A 24,767-nucleotide genomic window follows, 5' to 3' on the forward strand; every position below is an offset into this window, starting at 1 on the left:
CAATGTTTTCCAAAGCTCCCTAGATAATGAATACTCTGAATACTCCGCTAAGGCGGAGAACCTCTGGTCTAGGAGGAAGACTGGCATTAAACAGGATGTGGGCGGGCCAGGTGTGGTGGCTCATGCCTGTAATCGAGGCACTTTGGGAGGCTGAGGCGGGCAGGTCACCTGAGGTCAGGAGTTCAAGACCAGCCTGGTGAACATGGTGAAACCCTGTCTCTACTAAAAATACAAAAATTAGCTGGGCATGGTGGCAGGTGCCTGTATTTTTAGTCTCCACTAAAAATACCAAAATTAGCCAGGCATGGTGGCAGTTGCCTGTAATCCCAGCTACTCGGGAGGCTGAGGCAGGAGAATCGCTTGAACCTGGGAGGTGGAGGTGGCAGTGAGCCCAGATTGCGCCATTACACTCCAGACTGCGGGACAAGAACTAGACTTCATCTCAAAAAAAAAAAAAAAAAAAAAACTAGGATGTGGGCATGATGACCTTTACCCTGAGGTGGGGCCTAGAGGTCTAAAATGTTGGGGTCTAGTAAGCTGGACCTTTCTGCTCCTGGGATCCACAGGGCTCCCTCTTACCCACCCCTGCACATCCTCCACACACATCCCACACACACCGAGCACCTCTTGTGGGGAAAGCAAAACAGAAGGCTCAGGAACCCAGCTCCAGGGAGGGGAAGAAACATACGCTCTAGGTTAGAATCATGACCCTGGATTCTCTAGTTGTGTGGGCCTGGCAACCCTTTGAGCCTCAATTCCTCCTCTGTAAAATGGAGGTAGTAGGCCGGGCACAGTGGATCATGCCTGAAATCCCAACACTTTGGGAGGCTGAGGTGGGTGGATCACTTAAGGTCAGGAGCTCAAAACCAGCCTTTCCAACATGGTGAAACCCTGTCTCTACTAAAAATAAAAAATTAGTTGGGTGTGGTGGCATGTGCCTGTAATCCCAGCTATTTGGGACGCTGAGGCAGGAGAATTGCTTGAATCCGGGAGGCGGAGGTTGCAGTGAGCCAAGATCACATTACTGCACTCCAGCCTGGGCAACAGAGCAAGACTCTGTCTCAAAAAAAAAAAAAAAAAAAAATGGAGGTAGTAATACCTGCTTCGAGGGTGGTTGCAAGGAGGGCAATGGGAAGCACTGGCTTACAGGAAGGGCTCCAGAGATGAAGCTGCTAGCAGCAGCAGCCACAACCCCAGCTCCCTCTGTCATCTTGGACAAAGCTCTAATGATCATCTACCCAGTCCCCTTGTCTTCACATGAAGATCTCAATGTCCAAAGGAGAGAGGTTTGCTCCAGACATGCAGCCAGCAAGAATCTTAATCTGCCGCCTCCCAGGCAGCTTCACATCACAGCAGTCTTTTTGTATTGAACTTTAGTTTTCCTCTCTCAGCAAAACTCTTAAAATTACTATAGGGGCTTCTTCTCTCTTTCTCTCTCTCTCTCTTTTTTAAACAGGGTTTTACTCTGTCACCCAGGCTACAGTGCAGTGGCGCGATCATAGCTCGCTACAGTCTCAACCTACCAGGCTCAGTTAATCTCCAACCTTAGCCTCCCTAGTACCTAGCACTACAGGCACACGCCACCATGCCCAGCTAGTTTTTTATATATTGTTTATTTTTTGTAGAGACAGGGTCCCACTGCGTTGCTCTAATTACAGGTGTGAGCCACCCTACCCAGCCTACTGGGGCTTCTAAAGCAGCAAGTAGGGATTTAAAAATACCTTTAGGCTATCTTATCTGAGATGCCTGACTGATCCTTGAAGTAGAAGCCAGTCTGACCACTTGGCTCCAGTCCCCTTTGATGTTCCTGATACAGAGAAGAAGGTACATTACCTCAGTGGCAAGGGTATGGCCATCCCAAGGCTGACGATTACATAAGAAGATGCCACTCTGCCTGGGCTGGGGTTAAGAAGTGGGTGGGGGCCGGGCGCGGTGGCTCACGCCTGTAATTCCAGCACTTTGGGAGGCTGAGGCGGGTGGATCACGAGGTCAGGAGATCGAGACCATCCTGGCTAACACGGTGAAACCCTGTCTCTACTAAAAATACAAAAAATTAGCCGGGTGTGGTGGCAGTCACCTGTAGTCCCAGCTACTCAGGAGGCTGAGGCAGGAGAATGGCATGAACCTGGGAGGCGGAGCTTGCAGTGAGCCGAGATCGCGCCACTGCACTCCAGCCTGGGCCACAGAGCAACACTCCGTCTCAAAAAAAAAAAAAAAAAAAAAAAAAGGAAGTGGGTGGGGTATGCAGGGAAGAGAGACGCTGGGTTTTCCATATAAGCCTTTTTTGAATTCTTTTACTTTTTTTTTTTTTTTGAGACGGAGTTTCGCTCTTGTTGCCCAGTCTGGAGTGCAGTGACGTGATCTTGGCTCACTGCAACCTCCGCCTCCTGGGTTGAAGTGATTCTCCTGCCTTAGCCTCCTGAGTAGTTGGGATTACAGCCAAGTGCCACCACACCCAGCTAATTTTGTATTTTTAGTAGAGATGGAGTTTGTCCATGTCGGTCAGGCTGGTCTCGAACTCCCGACCTCAGGTGATCCACCCGCCTTGGCCTTTGAAAGTGCTGAGATTATAGGCATGAGCCACCACACCCGACGTATTCTTTGACTTTTAAGCCACTGAGTATACGTGGTTTTTTTTTCTTTTTTGAAACAGAGTCTCACACTGTCACCCAAGGTGGAGTGCATGGCACAATCGCAGCTTACTGTAGCCTTAAACTCCATGCTCAAGTGATCCTCCCATCTCAGCCACCCAAGTAGCAGGGAATACAGATGCATGACACCATGCCCAGCTATTTTTGTATTTTTTGTGGAGACAAAGTTTCGCCGTGTTGCACAGGCTGGTCTCCAACTCCTGGGTTCAAGCAATCCGTTTGCCTCAGCCTCCCAAAGTGCTGGGATTACAGGCATGAGCCACTGCACCTGGCTGAGCGTGTACCACTTTAATACAAACAAAATTACACTGAAAAGTAAAGCATAGGCCAGGTGCAGTGGCTCACACCTGTAATCCCAGCACTTTGGGAAGCCAAAGCAGGCAGATTGCCTGAGGTCAGGAGCTTGAGACCATCCTGGCCAACATGGCGAAACACCATCTCTACCAAAAATACAAAATTTAGCCAGATGTGGTGGCAGGCGCCTGTAATCCCAGCTACTTGGGAGGCTGAGGCATGAGAATCGCTTGAACCCAGAAAGCGGACTTTGCACTGAGCTGAGATCGCACCACTGCACTCCAGCCTGGGGGATAGAGCAAGACTCTGTCTCCAAAAAAAAGTAAGAAAGGAAAGAAAAGTAAAGCTATACATGTCACTATATGTTTTTCAAAGCCTATAGAATATACAACACCAAAAGTAAACTCTAATGTAGACTATGGATTTTGGTCGATAATGATATATCAGTATGGGTTCATTGATTGTAACAAATGTACCACTCTGACGTAGGATGTTGATAATGGAGGAGGACGTGCATGTGTGGGAGCAGGGGCATATGGGAACTCTGTACTTTCTGCTCAATTTTGCTGTTTTAAGATTACTCTAAAAAAGTAATACAGTTGACTCTCGCATGGGGGTTAGTGGTGCTGACCCCCCACCACAGTAGAAAATCCATGCATAACTTTTTTTTTTTTTTTTTGAGACACTCTTACTCTGTCGCCCAGGCTAGAGTACAGTGGCACAATCTCAGCTCACTGAAACTTCCGCCTCCGAGGCTCAAGCGATTCTCCTGCCTCAGCCTCTCAAGTAGCTGGGATTACTGGTGCCCACCACCACACCCAGCTAATTTTTGTAGTTTTAGTAGAGATGGGGTTTTACCATGTTGGCCAGGCTGGTCTCTAACTCCTGACCTCAGATGATCTGCCTGCCTCAGCCTCCCAAAGTGCTGGGATTACAGGCGTGAGCCACTGTGCCTGGCCCCATATATAACTTTTGATTCCCCGAAAACTTAACTACTGATAGCTTACTTTTGACCAGAAGCCTTACTGATAGCATTAACAGTCAATTAACACATACTTTGTATGTTATATGTATTATATTCTGGTTTTGTTTTTTTTTGTTTTTTTTTTTTTTTTGGAGATGGAATTTCCCTCTTGTTGCCCAGGCTGGAGTGCAATGGCACTATCTCTGCTCACTGCAACCTCCGCCTCCCAGGTTCAAGCAATTCTCCTGCCTCAGCCTCCCCAGTAGCTGGGATTACAGGCATGTGCCACCACACACCGCTAATTTTTGTATTTTTAGTAAAGACGGGGTTTCGCCATGTTGGCCAAGCTGGTCTCGAACTCCCAATCTCTGGTGATCCACCCGCCTTGGCCTCTCAAAGTCCTGGGATTACAGACATGAGCCACCGCACCCAGCCTATATACTGTATTGTTAGAATAAAGTAACTAGGAAAAACAAAATGCTGGCCGGCGTCAGGTGCGGTGGCTCAGGCCTGTAATCCCAGCACTTTGGGAGGCTGAGGTGGGTGGATCACCTGAGGTCGGGAATTTGAGACCAGACTGGCAAACATGGTGAAACTCCGTCTCTACTAAAAACACAAAAATTAGCTGGATATGTTGGCAGGTGCCTGTAATCCCAGCTACTCAGGAGGCTGAGGCAGGAGAATCGCTTCAACCCAGGAGGCAGAGGTTGCGGTGAGTGGAGATGGTGCCACTGCACTCCAGCCTGGGCAACAGAGCCAGAAAAAAAAAAAAAGAAGGAAGATGAAGTGGCACCTCTGGGAGGCTGAGGCGGGAGGATCCCTTGAGGCCAGAAGTTTGAGACCAGCCTGGGCAACATAGCAAGACCCTGTCTCTACAAAAAGAAAGGAGAAAGAAAATGTTAAGAAAATCAAGCTAGGCATGGTGACCCTCCTATAGTCCTAGATACTCAGGAGGCTGAGGCAAGAGGATCCAAGCCCAGGAGTTTGAGGCTGTAGGGCAACATAGTGAAACTATGGCTCTAAAAAATGTAAAAGAAGAAAGAAAGGAAAGAAAGAAAGAAAATCATAGGAGAAAATACATTTATAGTACTCTATTGATCAATATCGTAAGTTTACATTATCTGTTTACAATGATATCTGACTGAAATGGGGGTAACCACAGCTGCAAACCTCAATCAAGGAATTCAACTTTTTCTTATAATGTCATGACTTTTCTCAGCTTCTTGGGAGCACTTCCAGCATCAATAGTGATACTTCACATGGGTCCCATGGCGTTATTTGAAGTTTACAGTATTGTACTTAACAGGATGAAAAATACAAGAGAACTGGGGGAGGTCACTTTTAGTGCTATACACAGTTTACTGGAGAGACGAATTGCTCATGTGATGATTAGCAACACATGATGTTTTAAGCTTTAGCTCACAATAGCAACAGGAAGTGGCTAGGAAATTATTACAGTAGTACAGTACATACTAGTTAATTCTATGCAGTTATGATTTATTTATTTACTTATCATTCCATTATTTGAGACTGAATCTTCTCTCCCTATCATCCAGGCTGGAGTACAGTAGTGCAACTATGGCTCACTGCAGCCTCGATCTTCTGGGCTTGCTCAATCCTCTTGCCTCAGCCTCCCTATTAGCTGGGACTATAGGCACACACCACCACGCTCTGCCAGCAGTGTGTGTGTGTGTGTGTGTGTGTGTGTGTGTGTGTAGATGGGGTCTGCCTACATTGCCAGGCCAGTCTCAAATTCCTAGGCTCAAGTGATCCTCCTGCCTTAGACTCCCAAAGTGCTGGCATTACAGGCTTGAGACACTGCACCCAGCCAATTATGATTTAACACTGCATCTTTACATTTGTTCATATTTCTCTTGGCTGTAAATGGTGCTATATACAGTCTTTAAGTGTTTGCATATATAAGGTTTTGTTTTGTTTTGTTTTTTTGAGACGGAGTCTCGATTTATTGCCCAGGCTAGAGTGCAGTGGCACGATCTCAGATCACTGCAACCTCCACCTCCAAGGTTCAAGAGATTCTTGTGCCTCAGCCTCCCAAGTAGCTGGAATTACAGATGTGTACCACCACGCCTGGCTAATTTTTGTATTTTTAGTAGAGACTGGGTTTCATCATGTTGGCCAGGTTGGTCTCGAACTCCTGACCTCAGGTGATCCACCCACCTTGGCCTACCAAAGTGCTGGGATTACAGGCGTGAGTCACATGTGTGACCTTGTATGTGTAAGTTTTGATAAATTTTAACTTTTTATTTTATTTTATTTTTTATTTTTTTGAGATAGAGTCTTGCTTGGCTCACTGCAAGCTCCACCTCCTGGGTTCCAGTGATTCTCCTGCCTCAGCCTCCCGAGTAGCTTGGGTTACAGGTGTGCACTACCATGCCTGGCTAAAAATTTTAAGTTTTTATAACAGATTTGTGAATATGTTATGGTGGTAAATGAAAAAATGAACTCATATCTACATATATTTTATGCATTCATGATATAACTGTTTCTTAAATTTTAAAAATATTTCTAACCTGTAAGGTTTATCTGCAAGTTTTTTAAATTGTTGCACCAAAATTTTTTCCAATGTATTTATTGAAAAACATTTTTGTATAAGTGAACCTGTACAATTCTTTTTTTTTTTTTTTTTTTTTTTGAGATGGAGTCTCGCTCTGTCGCCCAGGCTGGAGTGCAGTGGTGCGATCTCGGCTCACTGCAAGCTCCACCTCCCGGGTTCACGCCATTCTCCTGCCTCAGCCTCCTGAGTAGCTGGGACTACAGGTGCCCGCTACCTCGCCCGGCTAGTTTTTTTTTGTATTTTTTTAGTAGAGACGGGGTTTCACTGTGTTAGGCAGGATGCTCTCGATCTCCTGACCTTGTGATCTGCCCGTCTCGGCCTCCCAAAGTGCTGGGATTACAGGCTTGAGCCACCGCGCCCGGCCTTTTTTTTTTTTTTTTTTTTTTTTTTTTTTTTAATTGAGATGGAATTTCACTTTTGTTGCCCAGGCTGGAGTACAATGATGAGATCTCCGCTCACTGCAACCTCCTCTGCCTCCTGTGTTCAAGTGATTCTCCTGCCTCAGCTTCCCGAGTAGATGGGACTACAAGCATGTGCCACCGTGCCCGGTTCATTTTTGTATTTTTAGTAGAGATGGGGTTTCACCATGTTGGCCAGGCTGGTCTCAAACTCCTGACCTAGGTGATCCACCTGCCTCGGCCTCCCAACGTGCTGGGATTACAGGCATGAGCCACCACACCTGGCACAATTATTATTATTTTTTTTTTATTTTGTAGAGGCCAGGCATGGTTGTTCTTGCCTGTAATCCCAGCATGCTGGGAGGCCAAGATGGGTGCATGGCTCGAGTCCAGGAGTTCGAGACCAGCCTGGGCAACATAGCAACATTAGCCGGTGTGATGGCACATGCCTCTAGTCCCAGCTACTAGGGGGACTGAAGCAGGAGGATTGCTTGAGCCTGGGAGGTGGAGGTTACAGTGAGCCAAGATTGCACCATTGCACTCTCGCTTGGGTGAAAGAGCCAGACCCTGTCTCAAAAAAAATTTTTTTTTTGGTAGACACAGGGTCTCACTGTGTTGTCCAGGCTGGTCTCAAACTCCCGGCCTCAAACCATCTTCCCACCTTGGCCTCCCAAAGTACTGGGATTACAGGCATGAGCCACCATGTCCAACCAACCCTCACAGTTCAAATCTATGTTGTGTTGTTCAAAGGTCATCTGTATATTTATAAATAAATACTCACACATGCAAACCCTTTCCCATGGGGTTTGCAAGGATTACATGAGCTAAGGGATGTGAAGGGCTTAACCTAGGCCAGATGAGTGTTCAATATGAGTTGGCTTTTTCTTTTATTGCCGTCTCTGTCCCATGGTTCCCTCTCAGCTGTCATTCATGGGAGGGAGATGGTGGGAACAGGTCCCTCTTGCCCTTTATCTCAGTATGCTGAAGCATCAGAGGCTTTGTCACTGGCTCAGGCACATGGCTTAACTGGTGATGCTACAAGCCAGGCCTCTGATGACAGTTACTAATCCCTGTTGGGGACAGAATTCTGCACTCAGCCCAGACTCCTGAGAGGAAGTAAGCACCTACTTTGTGCCAGGTCCTATGTTCAGCCTTCAAATTATTCTCTCGACAGTCTGACAAGGTAGGGTAGGCATTATGTTCTATTTTAAACAGATGAGTAAGATGAGCCCCAGGGAAGTTAAATTACACATTCAAGGCTACTCAGCTACAAGAACAGTCCAGGCAAAGTTTCTGCTCTCCTCTATCAGGAAGGAGGCACAGAAGTGAACATTCCACCAGCACCCCAGGGACACTCCCCAACCGCACACCCTCAGCAGCCTAATGAAAAGGCCACCTGGGAGGACTGCCTCTTCTTCCCAGGGGGGCAGGAGTAGATTGGTGGTTCCAGCAGGTCTGTTGGGACACTTGCCCTGGGGGAAGAATAAGAAAGCATTGGCCGGGTGCGGTGGCTCACACCTGTAATCCCAGCACTTTGTGAGGCCGAGGCAGGTGGATCACCTGAGGTCAGGAGTTGAAGACCAGCCTGGCCATCATGGTGAAACCCCGTCTCTGCTAAAAATACAAAAATTAGCCGGGCGTGGTGGTGCATGCCTGTAATCCCAGCTACTCAGGAGGCTGAGGCAGGAGAATCGCTTGAACCCAGGAGGCAGAGGTTACAGTGAGGTGAAATCGCATCACTGCACTCCAGCCTAAGCGACAGAGCAAGATTCCGTCTCAAAAAAAAAAAAAAAAAGAAAGAAAGAAAGAAAGAATCTCAACGCTCTCCTTAGGGGCCTGGGGCTGGGGCTGCTGGAGCTGAAGGCCTGATTCTCCACAGACTCCAACAGGTTTTCTCTTCCATTCCCCTGATCTCTCCCCTGCTCCTCCATCTAGCCACATGCAGTTTTCTTTCTCTCTCTCTCTCTTTTTAGCTTTTCTTGCTTGGTTCCATTATTATTATTATTATTGTTTTGTTTTTTAGGTGGAGTTTTGCTCTGTCACCCAGGCTGGAGCACAGTGGTATGATCTCGGCTCACTGCAACCTCTGCCTCCAGGGTTCAAGCAATTCTCCTGCCTCAGCCTCCTGAGTAGCTCGAACTACAGGCGCGTGCCTCCCAGGTTCAAGTTATTCTCCTGCCTTAGCCTCCTGAGTAGCTGGGGTTACAGGCACCGCCATCACGCCCAGCTAATTTTTGTATTTTTAGTAGAGACGGGGTTTCACCATATTGGTCAGGTTGGTCTTGAACTCCTGACCTCAGGTAATCCACCCACCTCGGCCTCCCAAATTGCTGGGATTACAGGTGTGAGCCACTGTGCCCAGCCTCTTTTTATAATTATTTGATTTAGGGCCAGGCACAGTGGCTCACGCCTGTAATCCCAGCACCTTGGGAGGCTGAGGCAGGTGGATCTCCTGAGATCAGGAGTTCAAGACCAGCCTGGCAACATGGTGAAACCCCATCTCTAGTAAAAATTAAAAAAAATGGCCGGGCATGGTGGCTTATGCCTGTAATCCCAGCACTTTCGGAGGCTGAGGCGGGCGGATCATGAGGTCAGGAAATTGAGACCATACTGGCTAACGAGTGAAACCCCGGCTCTACTAAAAATAGAAAAATTAGCTGGGCGTGGTGGCGGGCACCTGTAGTCCCAGCTACTCGGGAGGCTGAGGCAGGAGAATGGCATGAACCCAGGAGGCGTCGTGTCCAGTGAGCTGAGATTGTGCCACTGCACTCCAGCCTGGGCGACAGAGCGAGACTCAGTCTCTAAATAAATAAATAAAACAAAACTAAAACAATTAGCCTGGCATGGTGGCAGGCACCTATAATCCCAGCTACTTGGGAGGCTGAGGCAGGAGAATCACTTGAACCTGGAGGCAGAGGTTGAAGTGAGCCAAGATCGCACCATTGCACTCCAGCCTGGGCGACAAGAGTGAGACTTCATCTCAAAAAAAAAAAAAAAAAAAAAAAAAAAAAAATTTTTTTTAAATTATTTGATTAAATTAAATTAATTTATTTGGAGGCAGGATCTCTCTCATCCAGACTGGAGTGTAGTGGTGTGATCTTGGCTCACTGCAGCCTCCACCTGCCAGCCTCAAGTAATCCTCCTACCACAGCCTCCCAAGCAGCTGGGATTACAGACATGTGCCACCATGCCTGGCTAATTTTGGTCTTCTTTGTAGAAACAGAATTTTGCCCAGCACTTTGGGAGGCCGAGGCGGGCGGACCACAAGGTCAGGAGATCGAGACCACGGTGAAACCCCGTCTCTACTAAAAATACAAAAAATTAGCCGGGCGCGGTTGTGGGCGCCTGTAGTCCCAGCTACTCGGGAGGCTGAGGCAGGAGAATGGCGTGAACCCGGGAGGCGGAGCTTGCAGTGAGCCGAGATCGCGCCACTGCACTCCAGCCTGGGCGACAGAGCGAGACTCCGTCTCAAAAAAAAAAAAAGAAACAGAATTTTGCTATGTTGCCCAAGCTGGTCTCAAACTGCTGGGCTCGAGCAATCTGTTCCCCTTGGCTTCCCAAAGTGCTAGGATTATAGGTGTGAGCCACCACACCTTGTCCAGTCCTCTCACTTTCAATGTAGGCCACCACCATCTCCCCAAAGGGGCCATTATAGGGTTTCACCATCCCCAGACTTCTACTCTTAGTGCCTTTATGGTCCCTTTAAATTGCAATTTTCTTAAACTTCCTTGTGGCTTACAAGTTCCTGTGTGGCCCTGGCCCTATCTCCAGCCTTGCCTCTTTGCACCTTACTCCTGGAGTTCCCATCCCTTGGCCTTTGCCTATGCTGTTCCCCTTGCTCAGAATCCTCTCCTGCATCTTTCACCCAACCCCAATTTCTGGCCCTGGCCTGTCCTGCCTGCTCCCTTCTGTCCTTTACCTCAGCATAGGTTGGGAGCCTGCCTGGCTACTCTTGCCTCAATAAGGACCATTGTAATGGTATCCAGAATGCTTGAAGCTCCTTTAAGCAAAACAAGGAGACGATTGTAAGGATTGTAAAGAACTGATTGTATGGGGGTGTTCTTTAGACTCCACAGGCAACAACGCTTGTCCTTCCCTCCCTCCCTCCTCTGGTACTCTCAGCCCAGGGCTTTCTGCCTGATTGTTTCACAGCTCTCTGCATCTTTGAAACTGATTCCAAATCCTGGGATACAGAATCGAATTGGCCCACCTGTAATGAAGTAATCTCCCTGGGCCACTCAGCTACTGGTAGGGAACTAAGACTCACTAGACACACAGGGTCTGCAAGCCTCAATCCTGAGTGGGTAAGCAGTTTTACAGAGGGCAAAATGGGCTAAAAAGACCCCAAAGGTGTCTCCCATGGCTCCTTCAGGGAGTATTTACCTTGTGCTCCCCTCTTGCAGTGGTGTAACTATCACTGCCTGCTGCTGTTCTATCTTCCCCAGTGGATATACACGCTTAGGACAGAAGCCAAGTGGTATAAATCCATCTCCAGGGCCAAAATGAAATTTACCCAGTAAGTGTTTGTGGGATGAATTGTAAAGAAAGCACAGAAAAAAAGCTGGCCTTCAAGTTCTTGGAGCCATCACAAAACAGGTGACATTTGGGCTGGGCATTAGAGGGAGTAGATTTACTAGTCGGGAGGGAAAGATAACCCTCTGGCTTGAACTGGACCAGTCACACATTACTGTGCATCCAACCCATTGGGTGACTTTATGGGATTAGGATGAGGCCTGGAAATGGGTGAGGAGTGGCCAAAGGAGGGATTTGACTCCTAAATGTCTGAGGCAAATATTTCCTTTTCTGAACACCCCTGCTGATAGTTCTGTTCTCACAGGAGTTAAGGCTGTATTATAATTATGTTTGTTGGCCAGGCGCAGTGGCTCATGCCTGTAATCCCATCACCTTGGGAGGCTGAGGCAGGTGGATCATTTAAGCTCAGGAGTTCAAGACCAGCCTGGCCAACATGGTGAAACTCTGACTCTACTAAAAATACAAAAATTAGGCAGGCATGGTGGTAAGTGCCTGTAATCCCAGCTACTCAGGAGGCTGAGGCAGGAGGATCGCTTGAACCCAGGAGGCAGAGGTTGTAGTGAGCCGAGATTGTGCCACTGCACTCCAGCCTGGGCAATAGAGTGAGACTCCATCTCAAAAAAAAAAAAAAAAAAAATTATGTTTGTGTACCTGTTTCTCCCAGGGGCCTTAGGGACTGTGAGGTTTTCATCTCTGTATAACAAGTCCCCTGGGTCTGGTGGATGAAACTGAATCCCCAGATGGCAAATGTGTGGGCAGTAGCAACCCTAATATCCTCTTCAGTACATGCTCACAGAAGCCAATCCTCATCCAGACTTTGGGGCTTTTGGGGCTACTGCAATAGACTGACCTGGTCCCATCTGGAGCAATCAGATACAATTCCAGTAAGAATGGGATGCTATAATCTAGATAACTGCAAAAGTGCAGCTGAGTCTGGGGAACCCAGCTTACTTATGTATTGCTTTTTTTTTTTTTTTTTTTGAGACAGGGTCTTGCTCTGTTGCCCAGAGTGCGGTGGCATGATCAAAGCTCACTTCAGCCTCAAACTCCTGGGCTCAAGCAATCCTCCCATCTCAGCTCCCCCAAGTAGCTGGGACTACAGGTGTACACCACCATGCCCAGCTATTATTTTTATTTTTAGTAGGGATGGGGTCTCACTATGTTGCCCAGGCTAGTCTTGAACTTCTGGGCTCAGGGGATCCTCCTGCTTCAGCCTCCCAGAGTGCTGGGATTATAGGCGTAAGCCACCATATGTGGCCCATTTAGCACTTTAAAAAGTGTTTATAGGCATTTCCCCATTTCTCACCACTGCAAGCATGTTATTCCCATTTTACAGATGAAGAACCTAGCTCAGGGTGGTTAAGTAATTTGACCAAGGTCACACAGCATGTGAAAGAAGCTAGTCCCTCCCTCCTATCCCTAAGGAAGATCCTTTCATTGCTTTGAGGGAGTTATGGTCCCTCCTAAACATCCTAAGTTCTCTCCAGACTTCAGAGCCTTATCAGTGGGAATCATTGCTCTTTCCTTCCTCAGAGAAACAGAAATTGTGTGCCTACTATGCAGAAGGCACTGTCCCTTCTCCCTTACAAACACCTGCTCTCAGAAAAACACCAGCATCAGCATAGTGAGACCTTGTCTCTACAAAAAAAATAAAAATAAAATTAGCCGGATGTGATGGTGCACACTTGTAGTTCCAGGTACACAGGAGGTTGAGGAGAGAGGATCACTTGAACCCAAGAGGTCAAGCCTGCAGTGAACTATGATCATGCCACTATAATCCGGCCTGGATAATGAAGACCCTGTCTCTGGAAGAAAGAAAGGAAGAAAGGAAGGAAGGAAAGAAGGAAGGAAGGAAGGAAGGAAGGAAGGAAGGAAGGAAGGAAGGAAGGAAGGAAGAAAGAGAGAGAGAAAGCACCAGCATAACAGTCATTTACCCCTGAAATAAGTAAAGGAAATGCACCTGCTTTCTCACTGTGTAACATATGCTTTATTTGAATTCACGGATCTGGGTTCAATTTATGGTTCCACCAGTTACTGGCTGTAAGATCTCACGTAACTCAACCACTCTGAGCTTCAGTTTCTTTTTCTTTAAAACTGTGGTAAAATTCATATAACATAAAGTCATTTTAAATGAGGAATTAAGTGGCATTCAGTACATTCACAGTGTTATGCAACCACCACCTTATCTAGTTTATTTCTTTTTTGAGACAGAGCTTGCCCTGTTGCCCAGGTTGGAATGCAGTGGTGCAATCTCGGCTCACTGTAACCTCCACCTCCTAGGTTCAAGCGATTCTCCTGCCTCAGCTTCCCAAGTAGCTGAAATTACAGGCATGCCCCACCAGGCCCTGCTAATTTTTTGTATCTTTAGTAGAGACAGGGTTTTGCCATATTGACCAGGCTGGTCTTGAACTCCTGACCTCGTGATCTGCCTGCCTCCACCTCCCAAAGTGCTGGGATTACGGGCGTGAGCCACTGTGCCCGGCTTTTTTTTTTTTTTTTTTTTTTGACAAGGAGTCTCACACTGTCCTCCAGGCTGGAGTGCAGTGGCATGATCTCAGCTCACTGCAACCTCCGCCTCCCAGGTTCAAATAATTATCCTGTCTCAGCCTCCTGAGTAGCTGGGAGAACAGGTGCACGCCACCATGCCTGACTTTTTTGTAATTTTAGTATTTGCCGTATTGGTCAGGCTGGTCTTGAACTCCTGACCTCAGGCGATCCACCCACCTCGGCCCCCCCAAAGTACTGGGATTACAGGCCTGAGCCACTGTGTCCAGCCTCTATCTAGTTTCAAAACATTTTCATCACCCCAAAATAAAATCCTGCACACATTTTTTCTTTTTTGTTTTACATTTTTAAAATTTAATTTTAATTTTAATTTTTTTTGAAATAGGGTCTGGCTCTGTCACCCAGAGTGGAGTGCAGTGGTAAGATTATGGCTCACTGCTGCCTCAAACTCCTAGGTTCAAGTGACTTTCCCACCTCAGCCCCAAAGTAGCTGAGAGCACAGGCACGTGCCACCACATATGGCTAATTTTTTAATTTTTTTTTTTTTTTTGAGATGGAGTCTCGCTCTGCCGCCCAGGCTGGAGTGTAGTGGCGCAATCTTGGCTCACTGCAAGCTTCGCCTCCCGGGTTCACGTCAGTCTCCTGCCTCAGCCTTCCAAGTAGCTGGCACTACAGGTGCCTGCCACCACGCCTGGCTAATTTTTTGTATTTTTAGTAGAGACGGGGTTTCACCATGTTAACCAGGATGGTCTCGATCGCCTGAAGTCGTCGTGATCCGCCCACCTCGGCCTCCCGAAGTGTTGGGATTACAGGCATGAGCCACCGTGCCCGGCCAATTTTTAAATTTTTTGTAGAGATAGGCTAGGCTGGTCTTAAACGCTTGGGCTCAAGTTTTCTTCCCACCTCGGCATGAGCCACTGCATCCAGCACTTTTCACTTTTCGGATAATGGCTATGATTTCCCGAACTTTAAATTTTGATAAAATCCAATTTATCTATTTTTATAATGCTTTTTTCTTTTTTTATTTATTTGAGATGGAGTTTTGCTCTTCTTGCCCAGGCTGGAGTACAATGGCGCCATCTCAGCTCACTGCAACCTGTTTCTCAGGTTCAAGCGATTCTCCTGCCTCAGCCTCCCGAGTAGCTGGGATTACAGGCATGTGCTACCACGCCTGGCTAATTTTGTATTTTTAGTGCAGATGGGGTTTCTCCATGTTGGTCAGGCTGTTCTCAAACTCCCAACCTCAGGTGATCTGCCCACCTCGGCCTCCCAGAGTGCTAGGATTACAGGCGTGAGCCACTGCGCCCGGCCTTTATAATGCTATTTTATTTTATTTTATTTATTTAATTTTATTTTTATTTTTATTTTCGAGACGAAGTCTCGCTCCGTCGCCCAGGCCGGAGTACAATGGCCGGATCTCAGCTCACTGCAAGCTCCGCCTCCCGGGTTTACGCCGTTCTCTTGTCTCAGCCTCCGGAGTAGCTGGGACTACAGGCGCCCGCCACCTCGCCCGGCTAGTTTTTTGTATTTTTTAGTAGAGACGGGGTTTCACCGTGTTAGCCAGGATGGTCTCGATCTGCTGACCTCGTGATCCGCCTGGCTCGGCCTCCCAAAGTTCTGGGATTACAGGCTTGAGCCACCGTGCCCGGCCAATGCTTTTTTATTGTGACAAAATATCCATAACAAAATTTATCACTTTAGCTTTTTAAAAAAAATTTTTTTTTTTTTTTTTTTTTCAGATGGAGTCTCTGTTGCCCAGGCTGGAGTGCAATAGCGAGATCTTAGCTCACTGCAACCTCCGTCTCCCAGGTTCAAGCAATTCTCCTGCCTCAGCCTCCTGAGTAGCTGGGACTACAGGCGCCCACCACCATGCCTGGCTAATTTTGTATTTTAGTAGAGACGGGGTTTACCACGTTGGTAGGGCTGTACTCAAACTCCTGACCTCAGGTAATCCACCTGTCTCGACCTCTCAAAATGCTGAGATTACAGGCGTGAGCCACTGAACCCGACCCACTTTAGCTATTTTTATTCATTTATTTATTTTTCTCAAGAGGGAGTCTTGCTCTGTCCCCCAGGCTGGGGTGCAATGGTGCGATCTCGGCTCACTGCAACCTCTGCCTCCTGGGTTCATGCCATTCTCCTGCCTCAGCCTCCTGAGTAGCTGGGACTACAGGTACGTGCCACCACCCCCGGCTAATTTTTTGTATTTTTATTAGAGTCGGGGTTTCACCATGTTGGCCAGGCTGGTCTCGAACTCCTGACCTCGTGGTCCGCCCACCTTGGCCTCCCAGAGTGCTGGGATTACAGGTGTGAGCCACCGTGTTCAGCCCATTTTACCTATTTTTAAGTGTACAGTTTAGTGGCATTACATTCACATTGTTGTGCAATCATCACCACCATCGATCTCCAGAACTTTTTCATCTTCTCAAAAAAACTCTGTACCTATTAAACAATAATTGCCCATTCCCCACTCCCTATGGTCTCTGGCAACCACCATTCTACTTTCTGTCTCTATAAAATTGACTATTCTAGGTACTTCATATAAGTCGAATATATAATATTTGTCCTTTTTATGTCTGGCATAATTAACTTAGCATAATTTCTTCAAAGTTCACCCATATTACAGCATGTGTCAGATTTTCCTTTCCTTTAAAGGCTGAATAATATTCCATCAATTTATACCCCACATTTTGTTTATTCATTTATCTGTCTGTGGACACTTGGGTTGCTTCTGCTTTTTAGCTATGGTGAATTATGCTGCTATGAACATGAATGTACAAGTATCTGTTCAAGGCCTGCTTTTGTTTCTTTTGGATATATTTCCAGAAGTGGAATTACAGTGATGCTATGTTTAGTTTTTTGAGAAATGGCCATACTGTTTACACAGTTGCTGTAGTTTTTACATCTCTACCAGCAAGACACAAAGGTTCCAGTTTCTCCACATTCTCACTGAGAATTGTTATTTTCTGTTTTTTAAAAAATAACGTCCTATATTTTAAAACATCCATCCTAATAAATGTGAAGTAATATCTTTCTGTAGTTTTAATTTGTGTTCCCTATTTAGTGATGTTTGACATCCTTCCCCAAGTTTATTGGCCATTATATAGCTCCTCTTTGGAGAAACGTCCAAATTCTTGGCCCGCTTTTGAATCAGGTGTTTGTTGTTGTTTAATTGTAGAAGTTCTTTCTGTCTTTATTTATTTATTTCTAGAAGCGGAGTCTCACTCTGTTGTCCAGGCTGAAGTGCAGTGGCACAATCATAGCTTACTGCAGCCTCAAACTCCTGGGCTGAAGTTATTCGATCTTCCAACCTCAGCCTCCCAAGTAGCTGAGACTACAGGTGTGCACCATCATGCCCAGCAGTTTTTTTTTTTTTTTTTTTTACTTTTTGAGAGCTGGGATCTCACTATGTTGCTAAGGGTATGTTACTCATGGGGTCAAGCTATCCTCCTACTTCAGCTTCCTGAGTACCTGGGATTACAGCTGTGAGCCACCATGCCTGGCTCCTGCAGAAGTTCTTTATATATTCCAGACACCAATCTCTTATCAGACATATAACTTGCAAATATTTTCTCCCATTCCATAGGTTGCTTTTTCACTCTGTTAATAGTGTCCTTTGATGCACACGAGTTTTTAATGTTGATGAAGTCCAATTTATTTATTTTACTTTGTTGCTTGTATTTTTGTTGTCATTTCCAAGAACTCATTGCCAAATCTAATGTCCTGAAGTTTTCCCCTCTATATTTTCTTCCAAGAGTTTTACAGTCTTCACTCTTACATTTAGGTTTTTTATGCATTTTAACTTAATTTTTGTATATAGTGTAAGCTAAGGGTCCAACTGCATTCTTTTGTATGTGGATAGCCAATTTTCCCAGCACCATTGGTTGAAAAAAACTGTCTTTTTTTCCATTTAATGGCCTTAGCATCCCTGCTGAAAATCATTTGACCATATATGGAAGGATTTACTTCTGGGTTCTCTATTCCATTCCATTAGTCTATAAGGTGTTCTTTGTGCCAGTACCACACAGTTTTAATTACTATAGCTTTGTAATAAGTTTTGAAATCAGCAAGTGTGGGATCTCCAACATTGTTCTTCATTTTCAAGATTGTTTTGGGTATTTGGGGATCTCTAGAGAGTTCACATGCATTTTTGGATGGGTTTTTCTATTTCTGCAAAAATATTGTTGGAATTTGATAGGGATTGCATTGAATCTGTTGATCACTTTTGGTAATATTGCCATGTTAGTGACATCAAGTCTTTTGATCCATGAACACAGGATTTTTATTTGTGTCTTTATTTCGGCAGTTTTGTAGTTTTCTGTGTACAAGTCTTTTTTTCTCCTTAGTTAAGTTTATTCCTTTTTTTTTTCTTTTTGCAATAGGGTCTTACTTCTTTGCCCAGGCTGGAGTGCACTGGCATGGCCATAGCTCACTCTGGGGCTCAAGCTATCCTCTCACCTCAGTCTCCTGAGTAGCTGAGTAGCTAAGACTATAGACATTCGCCATTTGGCTACTTTTTAAATATTTTCATGGAGACAGGGTCTCTTTACGTTGCCCAGGCTAGTCTCAAACTCCTCACCCCAAGCGATCCTCCTGCCTTGGCCTCCCAAAATCAGGTGTGAGTCACCATGCCTAACCTATTTTGCTCTTTTTGATGCTATTGCAAACGGAATTATCTTCCTTCCTTCCTTCCTTCCTTCCTTCCTTCCTTCCTTCCTTCCTTCCTTCCTTCCTTCCCTCCCTCCCTCCCTCCCCCTCCTTCCTTCCTTCCTTCCTTCCTTCCTTCCTTCCTTCCTTCCTTCCTTCCTTCCTTCCTTCCTTCCTTCCTTCCTTCCTTCTTTCTTTCTTTCTTTCTTTCTTTCTTTCTTTCTTTCTTTCTTTCTTTCTTTCTTTCTTTCCTTCTTTCTCTCTCTCTCTTTCTTTCTTTCTTTCTTTCTTTCTTTCTTTCTTTCTTTCTTTCTTTCTTTCTTTCTTTCTTTCTTTCTTTCTTCCTTCCTTCCTTCCTTCCTTCCTTCCTTCCTTCCTTTCTTTTCATATGGTGTCTCACCCTGTCACCCAGACTGTAGTGCAGTGGGTCAATCTCAGCACACTGCAACCTCTGCCTCCCAGGTTCAAGTGATTCTCCTGCCTCAGCATCCTGAGTGGCTAGGATTACAGGTGCCTGCCACCATGCTTGGCTAATTTTTGTATTTTTAGTAGAGACAGGGTTTCAACATGTTACTCATGCTGGTCTCCAACTCCTGACCTCAAGTGATCTGCCTGCCTTGGCCTCCAAGTGTGCTGTGATTACAGGCATGAGCCACTATGCCTGGCCTATTTTCTTAATTTCCTTTGAATTGTTCGTTTTTAGTGTATACAAATTAAACTGAGTTTTTAATTTTTTTAATTTTTTACTTTTTAGAGACAGTGTCTCATTGTTGTGTCCAGGCTGAACTTGAACTCCTGGTCTCAAGCAATCCTCCTGCCTCAGCCTCATGAGTTTGAGGGATTATGGGTGTGTGCCACTGCACCTGGCTTCAACTGATTTTTGTGTGTTGATTTTGTTTTTGTTTTGAGACAGAGTTTTGCTCTTGTTGCCCAGGCTGGAGTGCAATTGGCAATCTCGGCTCACTGCAACCACCGCCTCCTGGGTTCAAGCAATTCTCCTAGCTCAGCCTCCCAAACAGCTGGGATTACAGGCACCTGCCACCATGCCTGGCTAATTTTTTGTATTTTTAGTAGACACAGGGTTTCACCTTGTTGGCCAGACTGGTCTTGAACTCCTGACCTCAGGTGATCTACCCGCCTTGGCCTCCCAAAGTGCTGGGATTACAGGCTTGAGCCACTGCACCCAGCCTGTGTGTTCATTTTGTATTCTGCAACCTTGCTGCCTTTATTAGTTCTCACACTTTTTTTTTTTGTAGACTCTTTAGGTTTTCTACATATAAAATCATGTCAGCTGGCTGGGTGTGGTGGCTCATGCCTGTAGCTCCCGCACTTTGGAAGGGTGAGGCAAGGCAAGAATATCACTTGAGGCTAGGAGTTCTGAGACCAGCCTGGGCACATAGTGAGACCCTTTCTCTACAAAAAAAAAAAAAAAAAAAAAAAAAGCCTGATGTACCTATAGTCCCAGCTACTCTGGAGGCTGAGGCAAGAGCACTGCTTAAGTTTCCTGGAGTCCCAGGCTGCACTTAGCTACGATTGCATCACTGCACTCCAGCCTGGGCAACAAAGTGAGACCCTGTCTCTAAAAAATAAAGAAATGAATAAAAAATCATGGCCATCTGAAAATAGAGATAATTTTACTTTTTCCTTTCCAATTTGGATTTCTTGTATTTCTTTTTATTGCCTAATTGCTCTGGCTACAATTTCCAGAACTATGTTAAATAGAAGCAGCAAAAGTGGGCATCTAAGCCAGGCGTGGTGGCTCACGCCTATAATCCCAGCACTTTGGGAGCCCGAGGTAGGCTGGATCACCTGAGGTCAGGAGTTCGAGACCAGCCTGGCCAACACAGGGAAACCCCGTCTCTACTGAAAATACAAAAATTAGCTGGGCGTGGTGGCAGGCGCCTATAATCCCGGCTACTCAGGAGGCTGAGGCAGGAGAATGGCATGAACCCGGGAGGCGGAGCTTGCAGTCAGCCGAGATCACGCCATTGCACTCCAGCCTGGGCAACAAGAGTGAGACTTCATCTCCAAAAAAAAAAAAGTTGGCATCCTTGTCTTGTTTCTGATCTTAGAGGAAACAGTTTCAAGTTTTATACTTAAACATGACATTAGCTATGAATTTTTTCATATACAATATTTATTATGTTTCTTCTCTATTGCTCGTTTGTTGAGTGCTTTTCTCATGAAAAGGCGAATTCAGATGCCTTTTTTTTTCTTGCCTAATTGCTCTGGCTAGAATTTACAGTACAATATTAAATAACAGTGGTGAAAGTGAGCATCTTGTCTTATTCTGGTCTTACGGAGAAAGGGTACAAAGGTTTCAGTATTTCATCATTGAGTATGATTTAGCTTTGGGTTTTATATAAATGCCCTTTTCAGACTAAATAACTTTCTTTCTTTCTTTCTTTTTTTTTTTTTTTTTGAGAGGGAGTCTCCCTCTGTTGCCCAGGCTGGAGTGCAGTGGCACAATGTCAGCTCATTGCAACCTCCACCTCGCGGGTTCAAGGGATTCTCTTGCCTCAGCCTCATGAGTAGCTGGGATTACAGGCACACACCACCATGCCTGGCTAATTTTTTGTATTTTCGGTAGAGATGGAGTTTCACCATGTTGGCCAGGCTGGTCTCGAACTCCTGACATCAAGTAATTTGCCCACCTCGGCCTCCCAAAGTGTGTGATTACAAGTGTGAGTCACTGTGCCTGACCAACTTTCTTTCTTTACTAGTTTGCTGAGTATTTTTATCATGAAAGCTGACCCTGCCACCAAAACTTTGGCTCTACAGTGATTTGAGAGTGGCTACTGACTGAGCTGTTGGGAGTCACTAGGAATGGTACATCCTGGCCTTCCCAGACAAACCCTCGAGTCCAGCTAGGACTACCTCTCTCTTGTCTTTCCCACATCCATGCCTTTTGTCATGCTGTTCTTCAATCCGAGTCCTCCTCACCCTTAAAAGGCCTTCTTCAGCAAGTCTTCTTCCTTTGTACAACACTCCCACCTTATGCATTCGCCAAGTCAGTAGTCAGGTTTAATTGTGCCTATGAAGCAAGTACCTTGCCAGTGATAAGGTAGCCATGAGTAAGCTTGGATTCCACATATCCAAAAGAATCCATTGGGGCAATCCATTGTAGGCTGGTGTTCATAGGATTTTCCCATAGTGCACTTAGGCGGGGGTATGTGGCATAAGGGTTAGTGGTATTTGTACAGTTCCAGGCCCTTTTTGATGGAACACAATTGAGGTAGCTTAAGTTAGAGAGAGACCAGGCTCTGTGGAGTAACCTTGGCCACCACTCGGCTGTGGAGGCGTTGACTGTTAGGGTTTGGTGACAAGTGCTTTCACCTACAATGCAATGGGTTTTATTAGTCCACTTGTAGGATATGCACACCATCCCTCTTACTGGGTTGGTAAGTGTCCAGGACTGCAGGCATTCCTGAGGAGTGAAAGTGAGGCTGTAGTTTTGGGATATTAGTAAGGGGGAATGTCTATCCCATACCATGGCCACTGTTCACTCATACAGGCTCCCCTGCATACCCAGCAATTGGACACATTCATGGTAAGCACGATGCGTTCTCCTAGATCTACAAACAGGTTTTTCTTGGCTTGGGAAGGGATATGTCTGCTCGTAGTTTTTTTAATAAAGGGATGGAAATACTATGGGTGGTTTTGGGTGATAGTTGTTGGCTTTGGCTTTTGCTTTGGCTATAAACTGTTCTCTCTTTATGTCCTCTAGCACTTGAGTATTTACTCCCCAGTGTCCAATTTTGGTGAAGCAAAGCCACTGCTTCCCTTTGGGGCATATAGCCCCATTACGACTGCCAGATACTCCTAGATTTTTTACTTTATAATAACTTTTCCCTGATTCAACACATTTTTCAACTAAGGTTCCATAGCAGGATCTTTCTATATGAGTATGGTAAGTAAAGGACTGTTGCATTTTTTTCCTCCATAGTAGAAAGACTGATAACACTCACGGCAACTTGAAGGGCTGCTGTGGACAGCAGGGTGGCTACTGACAGCATTAGGATTGTGATGAGGGATATTCCTGTATTAAGGCTTTTGGTTGGGGCCAGGCACGGTGGTTCATGCCTATAATCCCAGCACTTTGGGAGGCCGAGGCAGGTGGAACACGAGGTCAGGAGTTCAAGACCAGTCTGGCCAACATGGTGAAACCCCATCTCTACTAAAGATAGAAAAAATTAGCCTGGTGTGGTGGTGCACACCTGTAATCCCAGCTACTAGGGAGGCTGAGGCAGTAGAATTGCTTGAACCTGGGAGGTGGAAGTTGCAGTGAGCCAAGATAGCAGCACTGCATTCCAGACTGGGCAACAGGGTGAGACTCCGTCTCAAAAAAGGAAAAAAAAAAGACTTTTGGTTGGAAGTGAGGCACAGCAAGTGGTTGGGTAGATACACGCCATTTCTGGAAGCAGGTAATTAGTCTTCCCTGTGTTTATGCTTTCTAGGGGGTTTTTGGTTTTAAGAAGGTTTTTTGGTTAATTTCAGCGTGGTAGGAGAAATTGTGCTTGATGACCACTTAACTGTTAATGTTTTAGAGGAAGACGTAGCCTTTGGGATGAGTTTAACCCTGTTGTGATGGATCCAGTGGGGGAGTCCTTGGACTCTCACTACAGTTGGCATGCTGAGTATCACAGTGTAGGGGCCTGTCCATTTCGGTCGCAGCTTTTTGTGAGGGTCGAGTTGGCAGATGAACACCTCTGTGCCTGCAAGACAGTTATATTGAGAGGACAAGGAGGTGTCGACCAGGAGAGGCATTGCCTCATTTGCTGCTTAACAGATGAAAGACCATGTCTGGATTACGGAGGGGAGGTAATTCCTGAGTGGCTCAGAGTCTGGGGGGGATGAAGGCCCTAAGACAAAAGTTCGGCCACACATGATTTCGAAGGGACTATAAAAAGAGGATGCTTTTGGTGTTGCGCAGAGTCCCATGAGGGTGACGGGGAGATTTCTTGTCCATGACTGATGGGTTTCTAGAGCTAGCTTAGTGAGTTGGACTTTAAGGACAGAGTAGACCTTTTCAACTTTGCCTGAAGATTGAGGCCTGTAAGGTGTGTGGAGAATCCACTTTATTCCTCAGGATGTAGAGATGCCTTAGGTAATTTGGCTGATGAAGGCAGGCCCGTTAGCAGACTGGATGGATGTTGGGAGTCCGAAACAGGAAATTATAGGCATGATGAGAGTTTGTGTGACGATATTTGCCCCTTCTCAAGTTATTGGGAATACTTCTATCCACCTGGAGAAAGTACAAAGACTAGAAGATAGCAGAGCCGTTTATTGGGCGGCATGTGAGTGAAGTTTACTTGCCAGTCTTGCCTGGGATTTGGCCCTGGGCTTGGTGGGTAGGAAAAGGTAGTGGCTGGAGGGAATCCGGGGGTGACACTGAGTGGCAGATAGAGCAGGACTGGAAAAATCACTCGGACGCAGCTGGAAAGGTGAGAACAAGTGGGAATAGGGCAGAGAGTTTTAAGAGAGGTTTGTAACTACATGAAGAGTTGTGGAGACTTTGGAGGATAGGAATTGTTTGAGAGTGAGGAAGAATGAAGTGCCCTTCCTTGACATACCGTGGTCCTTGCTTTTGGAGGTTCTGGGCCTGGAAGTCCTCCTTTTCTTCTGAGGAGTAAAGAGGAGAGAACAAGGACAGGGACAGAAACTGGCCTTGCACAGGTTGTAGAGCTACTTGTTTGGCTACCTGATCTGCTAAAGCGTTTCCGGCCAATACGGGATTGTCTGGGGTTTGGTGGCCCCTGCAGTGAATGATGGCAACTTTCTGTGGGAGCCTGGCAGCTTGAAGGAGCTTGCTGATGAGAGAGCCATTTATGACAGGAGTGTTTTTTGCAGTTAGGAAACCTCGTTCTTTCCAGATAGATGAGTGTGGTGAGTGTACTATATGGAATGCATAACGAGAATCCAAATATATGTTAATTTGTTGTCCAGCTGCTAGAGTGAGAGCTTGAGTGAGAGCAATGAGTTCAGCTTTTTGGGAGGTGGTGCCCAGGAGGAGTGGAAAACCCCTGCTCCGTCCTCACTTGGGGCTGATGCCATTTTAGGCCTCAGCCCACCTGCACCCAGGGGCTCATTAAAACAGCGTGTTGCTCCACAACACGCCCTCGGGGTTTGAACCGATACAAGAACTTTCATCGGGTGCCGAAACCTGGGAGCACGCCAACAGACAACACGAGGCGGTGTGG

The 24,767-nt window shown here is 46.1% G+C and overlaps 1 pseudogene; it reads right to left on the bottom strand.

Annotated features, from left to right (window-relative positions):
* Nucleotides 1-1,723: 1,723 nt before the first annotated feature.
* On the bottom strand, nucleotides 1,724-22,979 carry LOC102134018 (suppressyn-like; annotated as a pseudogene).
* Nucleotides 22,980-24,767: the final 1,788 nt, after the last annotated feature.

Source organism: Macaca fascicularis, chromosome 2 (assembly GCF_037993035.2).
Source record: "Macaca fascicularis isolate 582-1 chromosome 2, T2T-MFA8v1.1".
In the NCBI taxonomy this organism is placed as follows: Eukaryota; Metazoa; Chordata; class Mammalia; order Primates; family Cercopithecidae; genus Macaca; species Macaca fascicularis.